The following is a 23,126-nucleotide window of genomic DNA, read 5'->3' on the forward strand; positions in this document are numbered from 1 at the left end:
TTCAGTGGTAGAATTCTCGCCTGCCACGCGGGAGGCCCGGGTTCGATTCCCGGCCCATGCAGCACCCCGTCCCCTTTTGGTCCCGCGGCCCCGACGTCCAGCTTAGGCTGCCTCTCTCCTGCGGCTCGAGGCCGCCCCCACACACCAACACCTTCCGCCCGCCCGGGCCCTCGCTCTCGCCCTGGAGACAAAAGTCCCCCCCCCCTCCGCCCCCAAACACGCACCCCGGGAACCAAACGCCCGCCCCCCAAACCCCCGTGCCCTGACACATTCACGGCCCAGCCACTCTCGTGCCCGCGCACCTTCCTTCCTTGTCCCTCTTCTTTTCCTTTCCCGTGACCCCGCTCGAGTCACGCGTTTCCCTTCGAGGACACTCTCCCGCAGCACACGCGGGCCCATGCACGCCCCACCTCCTCACGCTCCGCCACCTTTCCCCGCTCTCTGGCTCGCTCTGACCCCGGCCGGCAAGTTACGCGGCGTTGGCACTGCCGGCAGGAAGGAACGTGCCGCTCCTACGGGTGACCCACCGCCTTCTCCCGGAGGGTCCCCGTGTCCTGATGGCGCGCCCTCGAGTCTTTCCAAAGAGTTCCCGCGAGATCGTCACCATGCACGCCCGCCGTGTGTTCACCTGATCCCGCCCGGCCGCCATCGGTTGCCAACGCTGCCCGGGCCCTCCACCACCGGAAACCACCTGCGCCGCCACTGCCACCAGTCCACCCACCCCGCCCCTCCCCCCCTTCCCCCGGCGCCAGCACCAAGTCCACCACGCGTCAGCACCGGCACCACGACGAATCCTCGCCGCCACCCCCGCCACCAGGACGCCCCGAGGACACTGCCAATCCCGCCGCCGCCACCCCAGCCTGCAAGCCCCCAAGCCGCACCCCAGCCCCAACCCCTCCACCTCCACCCTCCCCACCCCCCTACTGCTCCAACACCCCCGACGCCTGTCAGGCCCCTCCTCCCCGCGCCCCCACTTTCCAAATCCTTCCCGGCCGGGGATCCTCCGTTCCGTTGGTCCCTTTGGCCTCTTCTCAACTCAACCCCCAACGCACACCCGAGACGCGACTCTCTGTCCCCAGGACAGGTCGTTTCTGTCTCTGGGGCAGGGGCATTCCCCGCCCTTGCCCGCTCCCCACCCCTCCTCTCACCCTACTCCTTAGCCTCACCACCTCGCAGCGCAGCACAGCCAGTCTCGCCCGCCGGCGTCCTCTCCCACCGCAGGGGCTTCCGTCTTCCTCGCACCGGAGCCCACTGCCCCTGCTTGCCACCCGCCGCTCCTTACGGCCTCCAGGCCCCCCCGCCCCACCATCCGCCAACAACCCCGCGGACCCTGTGGTCCTCTCTCGCACGACCCGCCCCGAGGACTCGCTTCCCCCGGCCCGGTCCCCCCCCCCCCCGCTCAGGCCCCTCGTCCCCACCCCAACCCTAGATCTCACCCGCCGCCACCCGTGCCGGCCAAGGGGCCTGGCCGCCCGGAGCCCCTGCCTGAGCGGCCCGTTCCCGCAAGCCCCGCACCTCCTCCGGGCCCGCGGCGCTCCGCTCGCACACCCGGGACTCCTCCTCACGCCACCCACCGCGCGGCTCACTGCCGTGCCCTCTTCCTGGGGTCACTTGGCCCTGTGCCCTGACCCGCGTGGGGGGCCACCCACCGGGACCGACGCCTCCATCCCGCACCGTCTCCCGCCCCCGCACGCGCACGCCCAGCACCCCGGCCGGGCCCGTGGGGGAGCTTCCCGCGCTCACGGGGCGCACCCCTATGCCCACCGGGGGCGCCTTGGCACAGGGGAGAACGGCTCCGTCAAAGTCCAGCGTGGGGCCCGCGGCAGCTTCCTGCCGCTCATCGGCTCGGCCCTCCCCTCTGCCTCGGCCGGAACCGGTCCCTGGACAGATACTCAGCTCCGCTGGCTCACGGCGGCGCGCCCGTCGTGGCGGCAAGGGGCCGGAGAGAGCTGCCATCTCCTTTGGGGAGCAGCCGCAGGAGAAGATGGATGCGGGGCTGGAGAGAGGGATGGCGTGGGTGGACGCCGAGGCGGGAAGGGGAACGCCGTCCAAAGTCCCAGCTCGGTGGGGGGAGGGGCGTGGGGGAGGCAAGAGTTCCGGGGAACGCCCCGGCCACTTGGCCATAGGACGCGGAGCGTCGCTGAGGCCACTGGAAGAAAACGCTGGCCACCCCCGCCACCCGTCCGCCCCCAGCCCCTCCCCACCTGCTTGCCGTGGCGTTTTCCGGAACGGCCTCCTGTAGCTCCCTGCTCTGTCTCCTCCGCGGCGGGCTGGTCTCGCTAGCCCGACGGACGGACGGGTCGAGGGTCACTGGCCCATCTCCGCCTCTCGGGCGCCGCGGCCGGGCCCTCGGCTCCCACGCCCGCGCGAGACCCAGACGCCCCTGGCGCCCAATCGCCGGGCCCCCGGGACACGCAGCGGGCCCAGGACCCGGCAGGCGGCGGCGGGAAAGCTGCCGGCGCCTTGGCTGGCGCGAGGGGCGAGGCCAGGGACCACAGGTCTCGGCAGGTGGCCCGACCGGTCCAGGGAGACCCCTGCCCCCTCCCGCCCGCACCCCCAGCCCCAGCCCCCACCGGCGGCCCCACCTCGGGAGGGACCAAGGGGCGGCTTGGGGGCCGCGAAACTGTCGCGGCCGAAGCCAGGCTGCGGGAGAGTCGAAGCGCGTGCGGGGGCCGGCGGCGGGGCTGTGCGCCCGCGGCCACGGCGGGAGAGAGGCGGCCCCAGCCACCGAGGAAGAGGGGAAGCGAGGCGAGCGTCCGAGGAGGAGGAGGAGGAGGAGGAGGGGAGACGCCCAGGGGGCGAGCGGGGGCCGAAAGGTCTGCCGTTGGCAGGGGTGGAGGGGGCGTGGCAGGGTCAGGGCTGGACGTGGCGGGTGGCCTTGTCGGGAGGCCGAGGCCAGGGGGCGAGGGGCGAAGCGAGCGAGCTCCGGCGCGGGCTAAAAGTGTGCGTGGTGGGGGGAGGGGTCGCGGCCGCCCGCGCCGCGCCGGGAGGCGGAGGTCGGGCGGCCGGCAGGCGGGCGGGCGGAGAGGAAGAAGAAAGGCTTCCCTGACCGGGAATCGAACCCGGGCCGCGGCGGTGAGAGCGCCGAATCCTAACCACTAGACCACCAGGGAGCGTCGGGCTTCGCGCCTCGCCTGCGCCTCCTGGACCCGGGGCCCGCAGCCCGCCCGCTCGCCGCTCCCTCGCCGCCGGGGCCCCCTGCCTTGCGCAGGCCAGCCGCCCGCCGCCCCGGCCCAGGCACGCGCCCTCGCCGGCTTCCTGCTCGCCGCGCCCTCAAAACGCTGCGCGCGCACACACGCACACACACACACACACACACACACACACACACACACGCACAGCCGCACGCCCGCCGCCCGCCGCCCGCCTCCGGGCGGGAGGGCCCCGCAGCTCGGCAAAAGGTCGGCCCGCTGCGTTGGCCGGGAATCGAACCCGGGTCAACTGCTTGGAAGGCAGCTATGCTCACCACTATACCACCAACGCCGCACAGCCCGGCCTGCCCCGAGACGCCGGCCCGGGGCTCGCGCCACAGCAGTCCGGCCGCCGCCGCCGCCGCCGCCGCCGCCGCCGCCTGGCGCAGCCCTGCTCCGACGCCCCGCCCGCCCGCAGCGCGGCGCTGCCACCGGCGCCACCAACCGCCGCCCCGCGCCAGCGCCAGCGCCGCGCCCGACGCGGCAGCCCTCGTCCGCCGGGACGGACCGCCTCTGGGGGGCGCCCTCGCTGCCGCGCCACCAAGCGACCGCCATTCCCACGCCGACCGCCCCGCCAAAGCCCCGGCCGGGCGCCCGCCCTCCACCGTCCGGCTCGCCCCAGCCCCTCTCCACAGGCTGCTCGGCGAGGCAGCTGCGCGCACCGAGAGAGGACCCACCCGCCGCCCGTCCCGGCAGCTGTGCAGCTGTGCAGCGCGCGTCGCGCGTCGCGTCGCGTCGCAGGGAGCCCCGTGCGCCAGCCGCTGGGGGCGGGCCGCTCGTCGGGCGCTGCGGGGAGCAGAGGAAGCCTTGGCTCGGCCGTGCCGAACGACCGCCGCCCGACGGCGAGGGGGCCTCGGGGAGGGGTCCCCGTGGGCAGGCCGGGCACGGGTTGGCGGCCTGCGCCTGGCTGGAGGGCGGGGCAGGGCGAAGAAGCGCCCTCGGGGGCTGGAGGGCGGGGCGCGGCAGGGCGAAGAAGGGCCCTCGGGGGCAAGCGGCCGGACGCAGAGCGGCGCCAGCCACCAAAAAGGGACGTCTTGCCTCCCCGTCGGGGAATCGAACCCCGGTCTCCCGCGTGACAGGCGGGGATACTCACCACTATACTAACGAGGACGGCGGCGGCCGCCCCGGCGCCCGACCGCTCTCCGGCTGCCTGCCGACGCCGACCCCCGCCCTCGAGGCCCTGCCCGCCACCGGTGCCCGGCACGTGTGCCCCATCCGACCCGACAGCCAAACGACCGCGTCATCCAGCAAAGCGGCCCGCGGCCCGCACACGACCCCGACCGCGCGCCCGGCCCTGGCGGCGGCGGCGACGGCGGCTGGAAATGCCGAGTCTGCGCCGCCTCTTGCCTCCCGTGCGGAGATCGCGCCGCGAGGAAGAGGCCCTCTCGAGAGGGCCAGCGAGGCGGCGAGGAGAAGGGGGGCGCGCGCCGGGCCGCGGCCTTGTCCCGGCCGGCGCCCGGGGTGGGCGACGGGGCGGCGGCGGCGGTGGAGCCGGGCGAGTCCGCTGGCCTTGCTCCCCGTCGGCCGGCGCGCGCGTCCCGTCCGTGGCGCGCCCACAAAGACGCCCGCCAGGCGCCGCGGGCGGCCAAGGGCCCCGCCGGCCGCGTCGGCTCCCAGCCAGGCGAGCGGCCACGCGCCCAGGCCCGCCGTCAGGATGGCCGAGCGGTCTAAGGCGCTGCGTTCAGGTCGCAGTCTCCCCTGGAGGCGTGGGTTCGAATCCCACTCCTGACACGCCGACCTTTTGGCCCGCCCAACCAACGCCCGCCTACCCGGGCCTCCCGCACACCCGAGCGCCGCCCTTGGCCGCCTTCCTGGCCGGCCCGGGCTGGCGCTCCGGCCTGTGGCCGCCGCGCCAAACTCCAGGCCCCTACACGCACGCCTCTCCACCCCACCCGCTTCTCACGCCCGCCGCTGCGCGGGCCTGGCGCACTCAGCCCAGGAGGCTGCCCCAGCGCCTCGAACCCACTGGCAACCGGCCTTCCCGACACAGCGCGCGCGCCCCCGCCCACTCACTCACACACCCTTCCCACCGGACCCCACACGCGGGGGCTTCAGGACTTCGCGCCCCATCGTTCCTCGCCTGCTCTCCCCTTCCCCCTCCGCACACGAGCCCCCCCATTAGGGGGGTTGTGTAGCCCTCCCTCCCACTCGCGCTCCCACTCCCACTCCCACTCCCCCTCCCCCACCCCACCCCACCCCACCCCACCCGACCCTGCGTGAGCAAAGCCCTCCACGGGTCACCCTCCGACTTCTGCCTGGCGCACAGCGCCTCGCTCTTGGAGCGCCACGCCTGCGCAACGGGCGGCACACCGTCCAACACGCTGTCCTTTCCCACAGCCCCCGGCCGCCCGGCCCGCCCATCCTCTCCACACCCTGCTCAGGTCGCCGTCCCCATCTCGGTGGCCTGTGGTGCCCACCACGACTTTTCACCTCGGGGCCTCGCCCGGGCCACACATGCCTGCCTCCCGGGCCCCACGCAGCCCGGCCTTCTGCTCGCCAGCCCACCACAGCGCCCTCCCTGCACGGGGCCTGCCTGGCACGCGGGCCCAACCCGGCAAGCTGGCTCCGGGGAGCAGCGAGCCGAAGCCCTGGATCCCCGTCGCCCACACGCCACGTCGGGCCCACGGCCGGGGCCAAGCCCCGTCTGCACGCGCGAAGGCGCCTCGGGGGCCCAAACCCACGACGACACGACGGCGCGCCTCCTCCGCGGGCGGCCCGCCGGCCGGCAGCCACTCTGCCAAAGCGCGCCCGCCATCCAAGACCGCGCTCCTGCCTCGCCACCAACGCACCCCGGAGCCGGACCCTTGCGGGCGAGCCGTCGGCCAGAGCGCAGGCGCCAGGCTCAGGCCCCTCGGGTCTCTTGGCCTGAGCGCCGCTCAGCGGCGGGCGGCCGAGGCGGCGCTCCCCAGCCTGCGGCTCCCACGGCCGCCCCCACGCCACGGCCCTCCCGCCCAGCCCAGCCCTGCCCAGCCCTGCCCAGCCCTGCCCTGCCCTGCCCTGCCCTGCCCTGCCCTGCCCTGCCCTGCTCTCGTCCGGCAGGCCGCGCCGTTGGCGCCCGCGCACGGCCACGCGCCCAGCGCACCCGCGGGGAAGCCCGCCGCCCAGGGGACTTGGGCACGGGCCCGTGGGTCGTCGAAGGGAACGTCGCCCGCCACAGATCGCCGCCCCTCGTTGGCACTCGAGCGCGGGCCAGGCTGGGCGCGGCTCCTGGCTTCCTCCGGCGACGCCGGCAGGGTCGCGGCGGCCCTGGGCCGGACACAAGGCGCGGGATGGGCCGAGGCCGCCCCGCTCTGTCGCGGCTCCTCCGCGCCTCGGCGCACAGGTGCCACCGCGCCTCCGGGTCTCCCTGCTCCGCACCCCCCTCCTACCGCGCCCGCCCCCGAGCGCCCTCCAGGGCCCCGCAGCCTCTCTTCCAGCTGCCCCGTCCGCCGACTGGCTCGGATGGAGGAGATGGCCCCGCAGGGCCGTGACCAGTGTCGGGCGGCTGGTGGCGAGCGCCGCTGGGGCGGCGCCTGGTGGCGCCGGCCACCGGTGCATGGGTGGTTCAGTGGTAGAATTCTCGCCTGCCACGCGGGAGGCCCGGGTTCGATTCCCGGCCCATGCAGCACCCCGTCCCCTTTTGGTCCCGCGGCCCCGACGTCCAGCTTAGGCTGCCTCTCTCCTGCGCTCGAGGCCGCCCCCACACACCAACACCTTCCGCCCGCCCCGGGCCCTCGCTCTCGCCCTGGAGACAAAAGTCCCCCCCCCCTCCGCCCCCAAACACGCACCCCGGGAACCAAACGCCCGCCCCCCAAACCCCCGTGCCCTGACACATTCACGGCCCAGCCACTCTCGTGCCCGCGCACCTTCCTTCCTTGTCCCTCTTCTTTTCCTTCCCGTGACCCCGCTCGAGTCACGCGTTTCCCTTCGAGGGACACTCTCCCGCAGCACACGCGGGCCCATGCACGCCCCACCTCCTCACGCTCCGCCACCTTTCCCCGCTCTCTGGCTCGCTCTGACCCCGGCCGGCAAGTTACGCGGCGTTGGCACTGCCGGCAGGAAGGAACGTGCCGCTCCTACGGGTGACCCACCGCCTTCTCCCGGAGGGTCCCCGTGTCCTGATGGCGCGCCCTCGAGTCTTTCCAAAGAGTTCCGCGAGATCGTCACCATGCACGCCCGCCGTGTGTTCACCTGATCCCGCTCGGCCGCCATCGGTTGCCAACGCTCGCCGGGCCCTCCACCACCGAAACCACCTGCGCCGCCACTGCCACCCAGTCCACCCACCCCGCCCCTCCCCCCCTTCCCCCGGCGCCAGCACCAAGTCCACCACGCGTCAGCACCGGCACCACGACGAATCCTCGCCGCCACCCCCGCCCCCAGGACGCCCCGAGGACACTGCCAAGCCCGCCGCCGCCACCCCAGCCTGCAAGCCCCAAGCCGCACCCCAGCCCCAACCCCTCCACCTCCACCCTCCCCACCCCCCTACTGCTCCAACACCCCGACGCCTGTCAGGCCCCTCCTCCCCGCGCCCCCACTTTCCAAATCCTTCCCGGCCGGGGATCCTCCGTTCCGTTGGTCCCTTTGGCCTCTTCTCAACTCAACCCCCAACGCACACCCGAGACGCGACTCTCTGTCCCCAGGACAGGTCGTTTCTGTCTCTGGGGCAGGGGCATTCCCCGCCCTTGCCCGCTCCCCACCCCTCCTCTCACCCTACTCCTTAGCCTCACCACCTCGCAGCGCAGCACAGCCAGTCTCGCCCGCCGGCGTCCTCTCCCACCGCAGGGGCTTCCGTCTTCCTCGCACCGGAGCCCACTGCCCCTGCTTGCCACCCGCCGCTCCTTACGGCCTCCAGGCCCCCCCGCCCCACCATCCGCCAACAACCCCGCGGACCCTGTGGTCCTCTCTCGCACGACCCGCCCCGAGGACTCGCTTCCCCCGGCCCTGTCCCCCCTCCCCCGCTCAGGCCCCTCGTCCCCACCCCAACCCTAGATCTCACCCGCCGCCACCCGTGCCGGCCAAGGGGCCTGGCCGCCCGGAGCCCCTGCCTGAGCGGCCCGTTCCCGCAAGCCCCGCACCTCCTCCGGGCCCGCGGCGCTCCGCTCGCACACCCGGGACTCCTCCTCACGCCACCCACCGCGCGGCTCACCGCCGTGCCCTCTTCCTGGGGTCACTTGGCCCTGTGCCCTGACCCGCGTGGGGGGCCACCCACCGGGACCGACGCCTCCATCCCGCACCGTCTCCCGCCCCCGCACGCGCACGCCCAGCACCCCGGCCGGGCCCGTGGGGGAGCTTCCCGCGCTCACGGGGCGCACCCCTATGCCCACCGGGGGCGCCTTGGCACAGGGGAGAACGGCTCCGTCAAAGTCCAGCGTGGGGCCCGCGGCAGCTTCCTGCCGCTCATCGGCTCGGCCCTCCCCTCTGCCTCGGCCGGAACCGGTCCCTGGACAGATACTCAGCTCCGCTGGCTCACGGCGGCGCGCCCGTCGTGGCGGCAAGGGGCCGGAGAGCTGCCATCTCCTTTGGGGAGCAGCCGCAGGAGAAGATGGATGCGGGGCTGGAGAGAGGGATGGCGTGGGTGGACGCCGAGGCGGGAAGGGGAACGCCGTCCAAAGTCCCAGCTCGGTGGGGGGAGGGGCGTGGGGGAGGCAAGAGTTCCGGGGAACGCCCCGGCCACTTGGCCATAGGACGCGGAGCGTCGCTGAGGCCACTGGAAGAAAACGCTGGCCACCCCCGCCACCCGTCCGCCCCCAGCCCCTCCCCACCTGCTTGCCCGTGGCGTTTTCCGGAACGGCCTCCTGTAGCTCCCTGCTCTGTCTCCTCCGCGGCGGGCTGGTCTCGCTAGCCCGACGGACGGACGGGTCGAGGGTCACTGGCCCATCTCCGCCTCTCGGGCGCCGCGGCCGGGCCCTCGGCTCCCACGCCCGCGCGAGACCCAGACGCCCCTGGCGCCCAATCGCCGGGCCCCCGGGACACGCAGCGGGCCCAGGACCCGGCAGGCGGCGGCGGGAAAGCTGCCGGCGCCTTGGCTGGCGCGAGGGGCGAGGCCAGGGACCACAGGTCTCGGCAGGTGGCCCGACCGGTCCAGGGAGACCCCTGCCCCCTCCCGCCCGCACCCCCAGCCCCAGCCCCCACCGGCGGCCCCACCTCGGGAGGGACCAAGGGGCGGCTTGGGGGCCGCGAAACTGTCGCGGCCGAAGCCAGGCTGCGGGAGAGTCGAAGCGCGTGCGGGGGCCGGCGGCGGGGCTGTGCGCCCGCGGCCACGGCGGGAGAGAGGCGGCCCCAGCCACCGAGGAAGAGGGGAAGCGAGGCGAGCGTCCGAGGAGGAGGAGGAGGAGGAGGAGGGGAGACGCCCAGGGGGCGAGCGGGGGCCGAAAGGTCTGCCGTTGGCAGGGGTGGAGGGGGCGTGGCAGGGTCAGGGCTGGACGTGGCGGGTGGCCTTGTCGGGAGGCCGAGGCCAGGGGGCGAGGGGCGAAGCGAGCGAGCTCCGGCGCGGGCTAAAAGTGTGCGTGGTGGGGGGAGGGGTCGCGGCCGCCCGCGCCGCGCCGGGGAGGCGGAGGTCGGGCGGCCGGCAGGCGGGCAGGCGGAGAGGAAGAAGAAAGGCTTCCCTGACTGGGAATCGAACCCGGGCCGCGGCGGTGAGAGCGCCGAATCCTAACCACTAGACCACCAGGGAGCGTCGGGCTTCGCGCCTCGCCTGCGCCTCCTGGACCCGGGGCCCGCAGCCCGCCCGCTCGCCGCTCCCTCGCCGCCGGGGCCCCCTGCCTTGCGCAGGCCAGCCGCCCGCCGCCCCGGCCCAGGCACGCGCCCTCGCCGGCTTCCTGCTCGCCGCGCCCTCAAAACGCTGCGCGCGCACACACGCACACACACACACGCACACACACACACACGCACAGCCGCACGCCCGCCGCCCGCCGCCCGCCTCCGGGGCGGGAGGGCCCCGCAGCTCGGCAAAAGGTCGGCCCGCTGCGTTGGCCGGGAATCGAACCCGGGTCAACTGCTTGGAAGGCAGCTATGCTCACCACTATACCACCAACGCCGCACAGCCCGGCCTGCCCCGAGACGCCGGCCCGGGGCTCGCGCCACAGCAGTCCGGCCGCCGCCGCCGCCGCCGCCGCCGCCGCCGCCTGGCGCAGCCCTGCTCCGACGCCCCGCCCGCCCGCAGCGCGGCGCTGCCACCGGCGCCACCAACCGCCGCCCCGCGCCAGCGCCAGCGCCGCGCCCGACGCGGCAGCCCTCGTCCGCCGGGACGGACCGCCTCTGGGGGGCGCCCTCGCTGCCGCGCCACCAAGCGACCGCCATTCCCACGCCGACCGCCCCGCCAAAGCCCCGGCCGGGCGCCCGCCCTCCACCGTCCGGCTCGCCCCAGCCCCTCTCCACAGGCTGCTCGGCGAGGCAGCTGCGCGCACCGAGAGAGGACCCACCCGCCGCCCGTCCCGGCAGCTGTGCAGCTGTGCAGCGCGCGTCGCGCGTCGCGTCGCGTCGCAGGGAGCCCCGTGCGCCAGCCGCTGGGGGCGGGCCGCTCGTCGGGCGCTGCGGGGAGCAGAGGAAGCCTTGGCTCGGCCGTGCCGAACGACCGCCGCCCGACGGCGAGGGGGCCTCGGGGAGGGGTCCCCGTGGGCAGGCCGGGCACGGGTTGGCGGCCTGCGCCTGGCTGGAGGGCGGGGCAGGGCGAAGAAGCGCCCTCGGGGGCTGGAGGGCGGGGCGCGGCAGGGCGAAGAAGGGCCCTCGGGGGCAAGCGGCCGGACGCAGAGCGGCGCCAGCCACCAAAAAGGGACGTCTTGCCTCCCCGTCGGGGAATCGAACCCCGGTCTCCCGCGTGACAGGCGGGGATACTCACCACTATACTAACGAGGACGGCGGCGGCCGCCCCGGCGCCCGACCGCTCTCCGGCTGCCTGCCGACGCCGACCCCCGCCCTCGAGGCCCTGCCCGCCACCGGTGCCCGGCACGTGTGCCCCATCCGACCCGACAGCCAAACGACCGCGTCATCCAGCAAAGCGGCCCGCGGCCCGCACACGACCCCGACCGCGCGCCCGGCCCTGGCGGCGGCGGCGACGGCGGCTGGAAATGCCGAGTCTGCGCCGCCTCTTGCCTCCCGTGCGGAGATCGCGCCGCGAGGAAGAGGCCCTCTCGAGAGGGCCAGCGAGGCGGCGAGGAGAAGGGGGGCGCGCGCCGGGCCGCGGCCTTGTCCCGGCCGGCGCCCGGGGTGGGCGACGGGGCGGCGGCGGCGGTGGAGCCGGGCGAGTCCGCTGGCCTTGCTCCCCGTCGGCCGGCGCGCGCGTCCCGTCCGTGGCGCGCCCACAAAGACGCCCGCCAGGCGCCGCGGGCGGCCAAGGGCCCCGCCGGCCGCGTCGGCTCCCAGCCAGGCGAGCGGCCACGCGCCCAGGCCCGCCGTCAGGATGGCCGAGCGGTCTAAGGCGCTGCGTTCAGGTCGCAGTCTCCCCTGGAGGCGTGGGTTCGAATCCCACTCCTGACACGCCGACCTTTTGGCCCGCCCAACCAACGCCCGCCTACCCGGGCCTCCCGCACACCCGAGCGCCGCCCTTGGCCGCCTTCCTGGCCGGCCCGGGCTGGCGCTCCGGCCTGTGGCCGCCGCGCCAAACTCCAGGCCCCTACACGCACGCCTCTCCACCCCACCCGCTTCTCACGCCCGCCGCTGCGCGGGCCTGGCGCACTCAGCCCAGGAGGCTGCCCCAGCGCCTCGAACCCACTGGCAACCGGCCTTCCCGACACAGCGCGCGCGCCCCCGCCCACTCACTCACACACCCTTCCCACCGGACCCCACACGCGGGGGCTTCAGGACTTCGCGCCCCATCGTTCCTCGCCTGCTCTCCCCTTCCCCCTCCGCACACGAGCCCCCCCATTAGGGGGGTTGTGTAGCCCTCCCTCCCACTCGCGCTCCCACTCCCACTCCCACTCCCCCTCCCCCACCCCACCCCACCCCACCCCACCCGACCCTGCGTGAGCAAAGCCCTCCACGGGTCACCCTCCGACTTCTGCCTGGCGCACAGCGCCTCGCTCTTGGAGCGCCACGCCTGCGCAACGGGCGGCACACCGTCCAACACGCTGTCCTTTCCCACAGCCCCCGGCCGCCCGGCCCGCCCATCCTCTCCACACCCTGCTCAGGTCGCCGTCCCCATCTCGGTGGCCTGTGGTGCCCACCACGACTTTTCACCTCGGGGCCTCGCCCGGGCCACACATGCCTGCCTCCCGGGCCCCACGCAGCCCGGCCTTCTGCTCGCCAGCCCACCACAGCGCCCTCCCTGCACGGGGCCTGCCTGGCACGCGGGCCCAACCCGGCAAGCTGGCTCCGGGGAGCAGCGAGCCGAAGCCCTGGATCCCCGTCGCCCACACGCCACGTCGGGCCCACGGCCGGGGCCAAGCCCCGTCTGCACGCGCGAAGGCGCCTCGGGGGCCCAAACCCACGACGACACGACGGCGCGCCTCCTCCGCGGGCGGCCCGCCGGCCGGCAGCCACTCTGCCAAAGCGCGCCCGCCATCCAAGACCGCGCTCCTGCCTCGCCACCAACGCACCCCGGAGCCGGACCCTTGCGGGCGAGCCGTCGGCCAGAGCGCAGGCGCCAGGCTCAGGCCCCTCGGGTCTCTTGGCCTGAGCGCCGCTCAGCGGCGGGCGGCCGAGGCGGCGCTCCCCAGCCTGCGGCTCCCACGGCCGCCCCCACGCCACGGCCCTCCCGCCCAGCCCAGCCCTGCCCAGCCCTGCCCAGCCCTGCCCTGCCCTGCCCTGCCCTGCCCTGCCCTGCCCTGCCCTGCTCTCGTCCGGCAGGCCGCGCCGTTGGCGCCCGCGCACGGCCACGCGCCCAGCGCACCCGCGGGGAAGCCCGCCGCCCAGGGGACTTGGGCACGGGCCCGTGGGTCGTCGAAGGGAACGTCGCCCGCCACAGATCGCCGCCCCTCGTTGGCACTCGAGCGCGGGCCAGGCTGGGCGCGGCTCCTGGCTTCCTCCGGCGACGCCGGCAGGGTCGCGGCGGCCCTGGGCCGGACACAAGGCGCGGGATGGGCCGAGGCCGCCCCGCTCTGTCGCGGCTCCTCCGCGCCTCGGCGCACAGGTGCCACCGCGCCTCCGGGTCTCCCTGCTCCGCACCCCCCTCCTACCGCGCCCGCCCCCGAGCGCCCTCCAGGGCCCCGCAGCCTCTCTTCCAGCTGCCCCGTCCGCCGACTGGCTCGGATGGAGGAGATGGCCCCGCAGGGCCGTGACCAGTGTCGGGCGGCTGGTGGCGAGCGCCGCTGGGGCGGCGCCTGGTGGCGCCGGCCACCGGTGCATGGGTGGTTCAGTGGTAGAATTCTCGCCTGCCACGCGGGAGGCCCGGGTTCGATTCCCGGCCCATGCAGCACCCCGTCCCCTTTTGGTCCCGCGGCCCCGACGTCCAGCTTAGGCTGCCTCTCTCCTGCGCTCGAGGCCGCCCCCACACACCAACACCTTCCGCCCGCCCCGGGCCCTCGCTCTCGCCCTGGAGACAAAAGTCCCCCCCCCTCCGCCCCCAAACACGCACCCCGGGAACCAAACGCCCGCCCCCCAAACCCCCGTGCCCTGACACATTCACGGCCCAGCCACTCTCGTGCCCGCGCACCTTCCTTCCTTGTCCCTCTTCTTTTCCTTCCCGTGACCCCGCTCGAGTCACGCGTTTCCCTTCGAGGGACACTCTCCCGCAGCACACGCGGGCCCATGCACGCCCCACCTCCTCACGCTCCGCCACCTTTCCCCGCTCTCTGGCTCGCTCTGACCCCGGCCGGCAAGTTACGCGGCGTTGGCACTGCCGGCAGGAAGGAACGTGCCGCTCCTACGGGTGACCCACCGCCTTCTCCCGGAGGGTCCCCGTGTCCTGATGGCGCGCCCTCGAGTCTTTCCAAAGAGTTCCGCGAGATCGTCACCATGCACGCCCGCCGTGTGTTCACCTGATCCCGCTCGGCCGCCATCGGTTGCCAACGCTCGCCGGGCCCTCCACCACCGAAACCACCTGCGCCGCCACTGCCACCCAGTCCACCCACCCCGCCCCTCCCCCCCTTCCCCCGGCGCCAGCACCAAGTCCACCACGCGTCAGCACCGGCACCACGACGAATCCTCGCCGCCACCCCCGCCCCCAGGACGCCCCGAGGACACTGCCAAGCCCGCCGCCGCCACCCCAGCCTGCAAGCCCCAAGCCGCACCCCAGCCCCAACCCCTCCACCTCCACCCTCCCCACCCCCCTACTGCTCCAACACCCCGACGCCTGTCAGGCCCCTCCTCCCCGCGCCCCCACTTTCCAAATCCTTCCCGGCCGGGGATCCTCCGTTCCGTTGGTCCCTTTGGCCTCTTCTCAACTCAACCCCCAACGCACACCCGAGACGCGACTCTCTGTCCCCAGGACAGGTCGTTTCTGTCTCTGGGGCAGGGGCATTCCCCGCCCTTGCCCGCTCCCCACCCCTCCTCTCACCCTACTCCTTAGCCTCACCACCTCGCAGCGCAGCACAGCCAGTCTCGCCCGCCGGCGTCCTCTCCCACCGCAGGGGCTTCCGTCTTCCTCGCACCGGAGCCCACTGCCCCTGCTTGCCACCCGCCGCTCCTTACGGCCTCCAGGCCCCCCCGCCCCACCATCCGCCAACAACCCCGCGGACCCTGTGGTCCTCTCTCGCACGACCCGCCCCGAGGACTCGCTTCCCCCGGCCCTGTCCCCCCTCCCCCGCTCAGGCCCCTCGTCCCCACCCCAACCCTAGATCTCACCCGCCGCCACCCGTGCCGGCCAAGGGGCCTGGCCGCCCGGAGCCCCTGCCTGAGCGGCCCGTTCCCGCAAGCCCCGCACCTCCTCCGGGCCCGCGGCGCTCCGCTCGCACACCCGGGACTCCTCCTCACGCCACCCACCGCGCGGCTCACCGCCGTGCCCTCTTCCTGGGGTCACTTGGCCCTGTGCCCTGACCCGCGTGGGGGGCCACCCACCGGGACCGACGCCTCCATCCCGCACCGTCTCCCGCCCCCGCACGCGCACGCCCAGCACCCCGGCCGGGCCCGTGGGGGAGCTTCCCGCGCTCACGGGGCGCACCCCTATGCCCACCGGGGGCGCCTTGGCACAGGGGAGAACGGCTCCGTCAAAGTCCAGCGTGGGGCCCGCGGCAGCTTCCTGCCGCTCATCGGCTCGGCCCTCCCCTCTGCCTCGGCCGGAACCGGTCCCTGGACAGATACTCAGCTCCGCTGGCTCACGGCGGCGCGCCCGTCGTGGCGGCAAGGGGCCGGAGAGCTGCCATCTCCTTTGGGGAGCAGCCGCAGGAGAAGATGGATGCGGGGCTGGAGAGAGGGATGGCGTGGGTGGACGCCGAGGCGGGAAGGGGAACGCCGTCCAAAGTCCCAGCTCGGTGGGGGGAGGGGCGTGGGGGAGGCAAGAGTTCCGGGGAACGCCCCGGCCACTTGGCCATAGGACGCGGAGCGTCGCTGAGGCCACTGGAAGAAAACGCTGGCCACCCCCGCCACCCGTCCGCCCCCAGCCCCTCCCCACCTGCTTGCCCGTGGCGTTTTCCGGAACGGCCTCCTGTAGCTCCCTGCTCTGTCTCCTCCGCGGCGGGCTGGTCTCGCTAGCCCGACGGACGGACGGGTCGAGGGTCACTGGCCCATCTCCGCCTCTCGGGCGCCGCGGCCGGGCCCTCGGCTCCCACGCCCGCGCGAGACCCAGACGCCCCTGGCGCCCAATCGCCGGGCCCCCGGGACACGCAGCGGGCCCAGGACCCGGCAGGCGGCGGCGGGAAAGCTGCCGGCGCCTTGGCTGGCGCGAGGGGCGAGGCCAGGGACCACAGGTCTCGGCAGGTGGCCCGACCGGTCCAGGGAGACCCCTGCCCCCTCCCGCCCGCACCCCCAGCCCCAGCCCCCACCGGCGGCCCCACCTCGGGAGGGACCAAGGGGCGGCTTGGGGGCCGCGAAACTGTCGCGGCCGAAGCCAGGCTGCGGGAGAGTCGAAGCGCGTGCGGGGGCCGGCGGCGGGGCTGTGCGCCCGCGGCCACGGCGGGAGAGAGGCGGCCCCAGCCACCGAGGAAGAGGGGAAGCGAGGCGAGCGTCCGAGGAGGAGGAGGAGGAGGAGGAGGGGAGACGCCCAGGGGGCGAGCGGGGGCCGAAAGGTCTGCCGTTGGCAGGGGTGGAGGGGGCGTGGCAGGGTCAGGGCTGGACGTGGCGGGTGGCCTTGTCGGGAGGCCGAGGCCAGGGGGCGAGGGGCGAAGCGAGCGAGCTCCGGCGCGGGCTAAAAGTGTGCGTGGTGGGGGGAGGGGTCGCGGCCGCCCGCGCCGCGCCGGGGAGGCGGAGGTCGGGCGGCCGGCAGGCGGGCAGGCGGAGAGGAAGAAGAAAGGCTTCCCTGACTGGGAATCGAACCCGGGCCGCGGCGGTGAGAGCGCCGAATCCTAACCACTAGACCACCAGGGAGCGTCGGGCTTCGCGCCTCGCCTGCGCCTCCTGGACCCGGGGCCCGCAGCCCGCCCGCTCGCCGCTCCCTCGCCGCCGGGGCCCCCTGCCTTGCGCAGGCCAGCCGCCCGCCGCCCCGGCCCAGGCACGCGCCCTCGCCGGCTTCCTGCTCGCCGCGCCCTCAAAACGCTGCGCGCGCACACACGCACACACACACACGCACACACACACACACGCACAGCCGCACGCCCGCCGCCCGCCGCCCGCCTCCGGGGCGGGAGGGCCCCGCAGCTCGGCAAAAGGTCGGCCCGCTGCGTTGGCCGGGAATCGAACCCGGGTCAACTGCTTGGAAGGCAGCTATGCTCACCACTATACCACCAACGCCGCACAGCCCGGCCTGCCCCGAGACGCCGGCCCGGGGCTCGCGCCACAGCAGTCCGGCCGCCGCCGCCGCCGCCGCCGCCGCCGCCGCCTGGCGCAGCCCTGCTCCGACGCCCCGCCCGCCCGCAGCGCGGCGCTGCCACCGGCGCCACCAACCGCCGCCCCGCGCCAGCGCCAGCGCCGCGCCCGACGCGGCAGCCCTCGTCCGCCGGGACGGACCGCCTCTGGGGGGCGCCCTCGCTGCCGCGCCACCAAGCGACCGCCATTCCCACGCCGACCGCCCCGCCAAAGCCCCGGCCGGGCGCCCGCCCTCCACCGTCCGGCTCGCCCCAGCCCCTCTCCACAGGCTGCTCGGCGAGGCAGCTGCGCGCACCGAGAGAGGACCCACCCGCCGCCCGTTCCGGCAGCTGTGCAGCTGTGCAGCGCGCGTCGCGCGTCGCGTCGCGTCGCAGGGAGCCCCGTGCGCCAGCCGCTGGGGGCGGGCCGCTCGTCGGGCGCTGCGGGGAGCAGAGGAAGCCTTGGCTCGGCCGTGCCGAACGACCGCCGCCCGACGGCGAGGGGGCCTCGGGGAGGGGTCCCCGTGGGCAGGCCGGGCACGGGTTGGCGGCCTGCGCCTGGCTGGAGGGCGGGGCAGGGCGAAGAAGCGCCCTCGGGGGCTGGAGGGCGGGGCGCGGCAGGGCGAAGAAGGGCCCTCGGGGGCAAGCGGCCGGACGCAGAGCGGCGCCAGCCACCAAAAAGGGACGTCTTGCCTCCCCGTCGGGGAATCGAACCCCGGTCTCCCGCGTGACAGGCGGGGATACTCACCACTATACTAACGAGGACGGCGGCGGCCGCCCCGGCGCCCGACCGCTCTCCGGCTGCCTGCCGACGCCGACCCCCGCCCTCGAGGCCCTGCCCGCCACCGGTGCCCGGCACGTGTGCCCCATCCGACCCGACAGCCAAACGACCGCGTCATCCAGCAAAGCGGCCCGCGGCCCGCACACGACCCCGACCGCGCGCCCGGCCCTGGCGGCGGCGGCGACGGCGGCTGGAAATGCCGAGTCTGCGCCGCCTCTTGCCTCCCGTGCGGAGATCGCGCCGCGAGGAAGAGGCCCTCTCGAGAGGGCCAGCGAGGCGGCGAGGAGAAGGGGGGCGCGCGCCGGGCCGCGGCCTTGTCCCGGCCGGCGCCCGGGGTGGGCGACGGGGCGGCGGCGGCGGTGGAGCCGGGCGAGTCCGCTGGCCTTGCTCCCCGTCGGCCGGCGCGCGCGTCCCGTCCGTGGCGCGCCCACAAAGACGCCCGCCAGGCGCCGCGGGCGGCCAAGGGCCCCGCCGGCCGCGTCGGCTCCCAGCCAGGCGAGCGGCCACGCGCCCAGGCCCGCCGTCAGGATGGCCGAGCGGTCTAAGGCGCTGCGTTCAGGTCGCAGTCTCCCCTGGAGGCGTGGGTTCGAATCCCACTCCTGACACGCCGACCTTTTGGCCCGCCCAACCAACGCCCGCCTACCCGGGCCTCCCGCACACCCGAGCGCCGCCCTTGGCCGCCTTCCTGGCCGGCCCGGGCTGGCGCTCCGGCCTGTGGCCGCCGCGCCAAACTCCAGGCCCCTACACGCACGCCTCTCCACCCCACCCGCTTCTCACGCCCGCCGCTGCGCGGGCCTGGCGCACTCAGCCCAGGAGGCTGCCCCAGCGCCTCGAACCCACTGGCAACCGGCCTTCCCGACACAGCGCGCGCGCCCCCGCCCACTCACTCACACACCCTTCCCACCGGACCCCACACGCGGGGGCTTCAGGACTTCGCGCCCCATCGTTCCTCGCCTGCTCTCCCCTTCCCCCTCCGCACACGAGCCCCCCCATTAGGGGGGTTGTGTAGCCCTCCCTCCCACTCGCGCTCCCACTCCCACTCCCACTCCCCCTCCCCCACCCCACCCCACCCCACCCCACCCGACCCTGCGTGAGCAAAGCCCTCCACGGGTCACCCTCCGACTTCTGCCTGGCGCACAGCGCCTCGCTCTTGGAGCGCCACGCCTGCGCAACGGGCGGCACACCGTCCAACACGCTGTCCTTTCCCACAGCCCCCGGCCGCCCGGCCCGCCCATCCTCTCCACACCCTGCTCAGGTCGCCGTCCCCATCTCGGTGGCCTGTGGTGCCCACCACGACTTTTCACCTCGGGGCCTCGCCCGGGCCACACATGCCTGCCTCCCGGGCCCCACGCAGCCCGGCCTTCTGCTCGCCAGCCCACCACAGCGCCCTCCCTGCACGGGGCCTGCCTGGCACGCGGGCCCAACCCGGCAAGCTGGCTCCGGGGAGCAGCGAGCCGAAGCCCTGGATCCCCGTCGCCCACACGCCACGTCGGGCCCACGGCCGGGGCCAAGCCCCGTCTGCACGCGCGAAGGCGCCTCGGGGGCCCAAACCCACGACGACACGACGGCGCGCCTCCTCCGCGGGCGGCCCGCCGGCCGGCAGCCACTCTGCCAAAGCGCGCCCGCCATCCAAGACCGCGCTCCTGCCTCGCCACCAACGCACCCCGGAGCCGGACCCTTGCGGGCGAGCCGTCGGCCAGAGCGCAGGCGCCAGGCTCAGGCCCCTCGGGTCTCTTGGCCTGAGCGCCGCTCAGCGGCGGGCGGCCGAGGCGGCGCTCCCCAGCCTGCGGCTCCCACGGCCGCCCCCACGCCACGGCCCTCCCGCCCAGCCCAGCCCTGCCCAGCCCTGCCCAGCCCTGCCCTGCCCTGCCCTGCCCTGCCCTGCCCTGCCCTGCCCTGCTCTCGTCCGGCAGGCCGCGCCGTTGGCGCCCGCGCACGGCCACGCGCCCAGCGCACCCGCGGGGAAGCCCGCCGCCCAGGGGACTTGGGCACGGGCCCGTGGGTCGTCGAAGGGAACGTCGCCCGCCACAGATCGCCGCCCCTCGTTGGCACTCGAGCGCGGGCCAGGCTGGGCGCGGCTCCTGGCTTCCTCCGGCGACGCCGGCAGGGTCGCGGCGGCCCTGGGCCGGACACAAGGCGCGGGATGGGCCGAGGCCGCCCCGCTCTGTCGCGGCTCCTCCGCGCCTCGGCGCACAGGTGCCACCGCGCCTCCGGGTCTCCCTGCTCCGCACCCCCCTCCTACCGCGCCCGCCCCCGAGCGCCCTCCAGGGCCCCGCAGCCTCTCTTCCAGCTGCCCCGTCCGCCGACTGGCTCGGATGGAGGAGATGGCCCCGCAGGGCCGTGACCAGTGTCGGGCGGCTGGTGGCGAGCGCCGCTGGGGCGGCGCCTGGTGGCGCCGGCCACCGGTGCATGGGTGGTTCAGTGGTAGAATTCTCGCCTGCCACGCGGGAGGCCCGGGTTCGATTCCCGGCCCATGCAGCACCCCGTCCCCTTTTGGTCCCGCGGCCCCGACGTCCAGCTTAGGCTGCCTCTCTCCTGCGCTCGAGGCCGCCCCCACACACCAACACCTTCCGCCCGCCCCGGGCCCTCGCTCTCGCCCTGGAGACAAAAGTCCCCCCCCCCTCCGCCCCCAAACACGCACCCCGGGAACCAAACGCCCGCCCCCCAAACCCCCGTGCCCTGACACATTCACGGCCCAGCCACTCTCGTGCCCGCGCACCTTCCTTCCTTGTCCCTCTTCTTTTCCTTCCCGTGACCCCGCTCGAGTCACGCGTTTCCCTTCGAGGGACACTCTCCCGCAGCACACGCGGGCCCATGCACGCCCCACCTCCTCACGCTCCGCCACCTTTCCCCGCTCTCTGGCTCGCTCTGACCCCGGCCGGCAAGTTACGCGGCGTTGGCACTGCCGGCAGGAAGGAACGTGCCGCTCCTACGGGTGACCCACCGCCTTCTCCCGGAGGGTCCCCGTGTCCTGATGGCGCGCCCTCGAGTCTTTCCAAAGAGTTCCGCGAGATCGTCACCATGCACGCCCGCCGTGTGTTCACCTGATCCCGCTCGGCCGCCATCGGTTGCCAACGCTCGCCGGGCCCTCCACCACCGAAACCACCTGCGCCGCCACTGCCACCCAGTCCACCCACCCCGCCCCTCCCCCCCTTCCCCCGGCGCCAGCACCAAGTCCACCACGCGTCAGCACCGGCACCACGACGAATCCTCGCCGCCACCCCCGCCCCCAGGACGCCCCGAGGACACTGCCAAGCCCGCCGCCGCCACCCCAGCCTGCAAGCCCCAAGCCGCACCCCAGCCCCAACCCCTCCACCTCCACCCTCCCCACCCCCCTACTGCTCCAACACCCCGACGCCTGTCAGGCCCCTCCTCCCCGCGCCCCCACTTTCCAAATCCTTCCCGGCCGGGGATCCTCCGTTCCGTTGGTCCCTTTGGCCTCTTCTCAACTCAACCCCCAACGCACACCCGAGACGCGACTCTCTGTCCCCAGGACAGGTCGTTTCTGTCTCTGGGGCAGGGGCATTCCCCGCCCTTGCCCGCTCCCCACCCCTCCTCTCACCCTACTCCTTAGCCTCACCACCTCGCAGCGCAGCACAGCCAGTCTCGCCCGCCGGCGTCCTCTCCCACCGCAGGGGCTTCCGTCTTCCTCGCACCGGAGCCCACTGCCCCTGCTTGCCACCCGCCGCTCCTTACGGCCTCCAGGCCCCCCCGCCCCACCATCCGCCAACAACCCCGCGGACCCTGTGGTCCTCTCTCGCACGACCCGCCCCGAGGACTCGCTTCCCCCGGCCCTGTCCCCCCTCCCCCGCTCAGGCCCCTCGTCCCCACCCCAACCCTAGATCTCACCCGCCGCCACCCGTGCCGGCCAAGGGGCCTGGCCGCCCGGAGCCCCTGCCTGAGCGGCCCGTTCCCGCAAGCCCCGCACCTCCTCCGGGCCCGCGGCGCTCCGCTCGCACACCCGGGACTCCTCCTCACGCCACCCACCGCGCGGCTCACCGCCGTGCCCTCTTCCTGGGGTCACTTGGCCCTGTGCCCTGACCCGCGTGGGGGGCCACCCACCGGGACCGACGCCTCCATCCCGCACCGTCTCCCGCCCCCGCACGCGCACGCCCAGCACCCCGGCCGGGCCCGTGGGGGAGCTTCCCGCGCTCACGGGGCGCACCCCTATGCCCACCGGGGGCGCCTTGGCACAGGGGAGAACGGCTCCGTCAAAGTCCAGCGTGGGGCCCGCGGCAGCTTCCTGCCGCTCATCGGCTCGGCCCTCCCCTCTGCCTCGGCCGGAACCGGTCCCTGGACAGATACTCAGCTCCGCTGGCTCACGGCGGCGCGCCCGTCGTGGCGGCAAGGGGCCGGAGAGCTGCCATCTCCTTTGGGGAGCAGCCGCAGGAGAAGATGGATGCGGGGCTGGAGAGAGGGATGGCGTGGGTGGACGCCGAGGCGGGAAGGGGAACGCCGTCCAAAGTCCCAGCTCGGTGGGGGGAGGGGCGTGGGGGAGGCAAGAGTTCCGGGGAACGCCCCGGCCACTTGGCCATAGGACGCGGAGCGTCGCTGAGGCCACTGGAAGAAAACGCTGGCCACCCCCGCCACCCGTCCGCCCCCAGCCCCTCCCCACCTGCTTGCCCGTGGCGTTTTCCGGAACGGCCTCCTGTAGCTCCCTGCTCTGTCTCCTCCGCGGCGGGCTGGTCTCGCTAGCCCGACGGACGGACGGGTCGAGGGTCACTGGCCCATCTCCGCCTCTCGGGCGCCGCGGCCGGGCCCTCGGCTCCCACGCCCGCGCGAGACCCAGACGCCCCTGGCGCCCAATCGCCGGGCCCCCGGGACACGCAGCGGGCCCAGGACCCGGCAGGCGGCGGCGGGAAAGCTGCCGGCGCCTTGGCTGGCGCGAGGGGCGAGGCCAGGGACCACAGGTCTCGGCAGGTGGCCCGACCGGTCCAGGGAGACCCCTGCCCCCTCCCGCCCGCACCCCCAGCCCCAGCCCCCACCGGCGGCCCCACCTCGGGAGGGACCAAGGGGCGGCTTGGGGGCCGCGAAACTGTCGCGGCCGAAGCCAGGCTGCGGGAGAGTCGAAGCGCGTGCGGGGGCCGGCGGCGGGGCTGTGCGCCCGCGGCCACGGCGGGAGAGAGGCGGCCCCAGCCACCGAGGAAGAGGGGAAGCGAGGCGAGCGTCCGAGGAGGAGGAGGAGGAGGAGGAGGGGAGACGCCCAGGGGGCGAGCGGGGGCCGAAAGGTCTGCCGTTGGCAGGGGTGGAGGGGGCGTGGCAGGGTCAGGGCTGGACGTGGCGGGTGGCCTTGTCGGGAGGCCGAGGCCAGGGGGCGAGGGGCGAAGCGAGCGAGCTCCGGCGCGGGCTAAAAGTGTGCGTGGT

General features: G+C 75.2%; 11 non-coding genes across 11 annotated transcripts; 4 read left to right on the plus strand and 7 right to left on the minus strand.

The window, feature by feature from the left end:
- Positions 1–3,041: 3,041 nt before the first annotated feature.
- Positions 3,042–3,113, minus strand: TRNAE-CUC (transfer RNA glutamic acid (anticodon CUC)). Its single transcript has one exon. It is a non-coding gene; the product is annotated as a tRNA-Glu (tRNA).
- A 298-nt stretch (positions 3,114–3,411) lies between these two features.
- On the minus strand, positions 3,412–3,483 carry TRNAG-UCC (transfer RNA glycine (anticodon UCC)). The gene has a single exon. It is a non-coding gene; the product is annotated as a tRNA-Gly (tRNA).
- A 746-nt stretch (positions 3,484–4,229) lies between these two features.
- Positions 4,230–4,301, minus strand: TRNAD-GUC (transfer RNA aspartic acid (anticodon GUC)). Its single transcript has one exon. It is a non-coding gene; the product is annotated as a tRNA-Asp (tRNA).
- Positions 4,302–10,134: 5,833 nt separating this feature from the next.
- On the minus strand, positions 10,135–10,206 carry TRNAG-UCC (transfer RNA glycine (anticodon UCC)). The gene has a single exon. It is a non-coding gene; the product is annotated as a tRNA-Gly (tRNA).
- Positions 10,207–10,952: 746 nt separating this feature from the next.
- TRNAD-GUC (transfer RNA aspartic acid (anticodon GUC)) lies at positions 10,953–11,024 on the minus strand. Its single transcript has one exon. It is a non-coding gene; the product is annotated as a tRNA-Asp (tRNA).
- Positions 11,025–11,562: 538 nt separating this feature from the next.
- On the plus strand, positions 11,563–11,645 carry TRNAL-CAG (transfer RNA leucine (anticodon CAG)). The gene has a single exon. It is a non-coding gene; the product is annotated as a tRNA-Leu (tRNA).
- Positions 11,646–13,447: 1,802 nt separating this feature from the next.
- On the plus strand, positions 13,448–13,518 carry TRNAG-GCC (transfer RNA glycine (anticodon GCC)). The gene has a single exon. It is a non-coding gene; the product is annotated as a tRNA-Gly (tRNA).
- A 3,338-nt stretch (positions 13,519–16,856) lies between these two features.
- TRNAG-UCC (transfer RNA glycine (anticodon UCC)) lies at positions 16,857–16,928 on the minus strand. Its single transcript has one exon. It is a non-coding gene; the product is annotated as a tRNA-Gly (tRNA).
- A 746-nt stretch (positions 16,929–17,674) lies between these two features.
- TRNAD-GUC (transfer RNA aspartic acid (anticodon GUC)) lies at positions 17,675–17,746 on the minus strand. Its single transcript has one exon. It is a non-coding gene; the product is annotated as a tRNA-Asp (tRNA).
- Positions 17,747–18,284: 538 nt separating this feature from the next.
- On the plus strand, positions 18,285–18,367 carry TRNAL-CAG (transfer RNA leucine (anticodon CAG)). The gene has a single exon. It is a non-coding gene; the product is annotated as a tRNA-Leu (tRNA).
- Positions 18,368–20,169: 1,802 nt separating this feature from the next.
- Positions 20,170–20,240, plus strand: TRNAG-GCC (transfer RNA glycine (anticodon GCC)). Its single transcript has one exon. It is a non-coding gene; the product is annotated as a tRNA-Gly (tRNA).
- The last annotated feature ends 2,886 nt before the right edge of the window (positions 20,241–23,126 follow it).

The sequence above is a fragment of the Equus asinus genome, unplaced genomic scaffold, assembly GCF_041296235.1.
Source record: "Equus asinus isolate D_3611 breed Donkey unplaced genomic scaffold, EquAss-T2T_v2 contig_130, whole genome shotgun sequence".
In the NCBI taxonomy this organism is placed as follows: domain Eukaryota; kingdom Metazoa; phylum Chordata; class Mammalia; order Perissodactyla; family Equidae; genus Equus; species Equus asinus.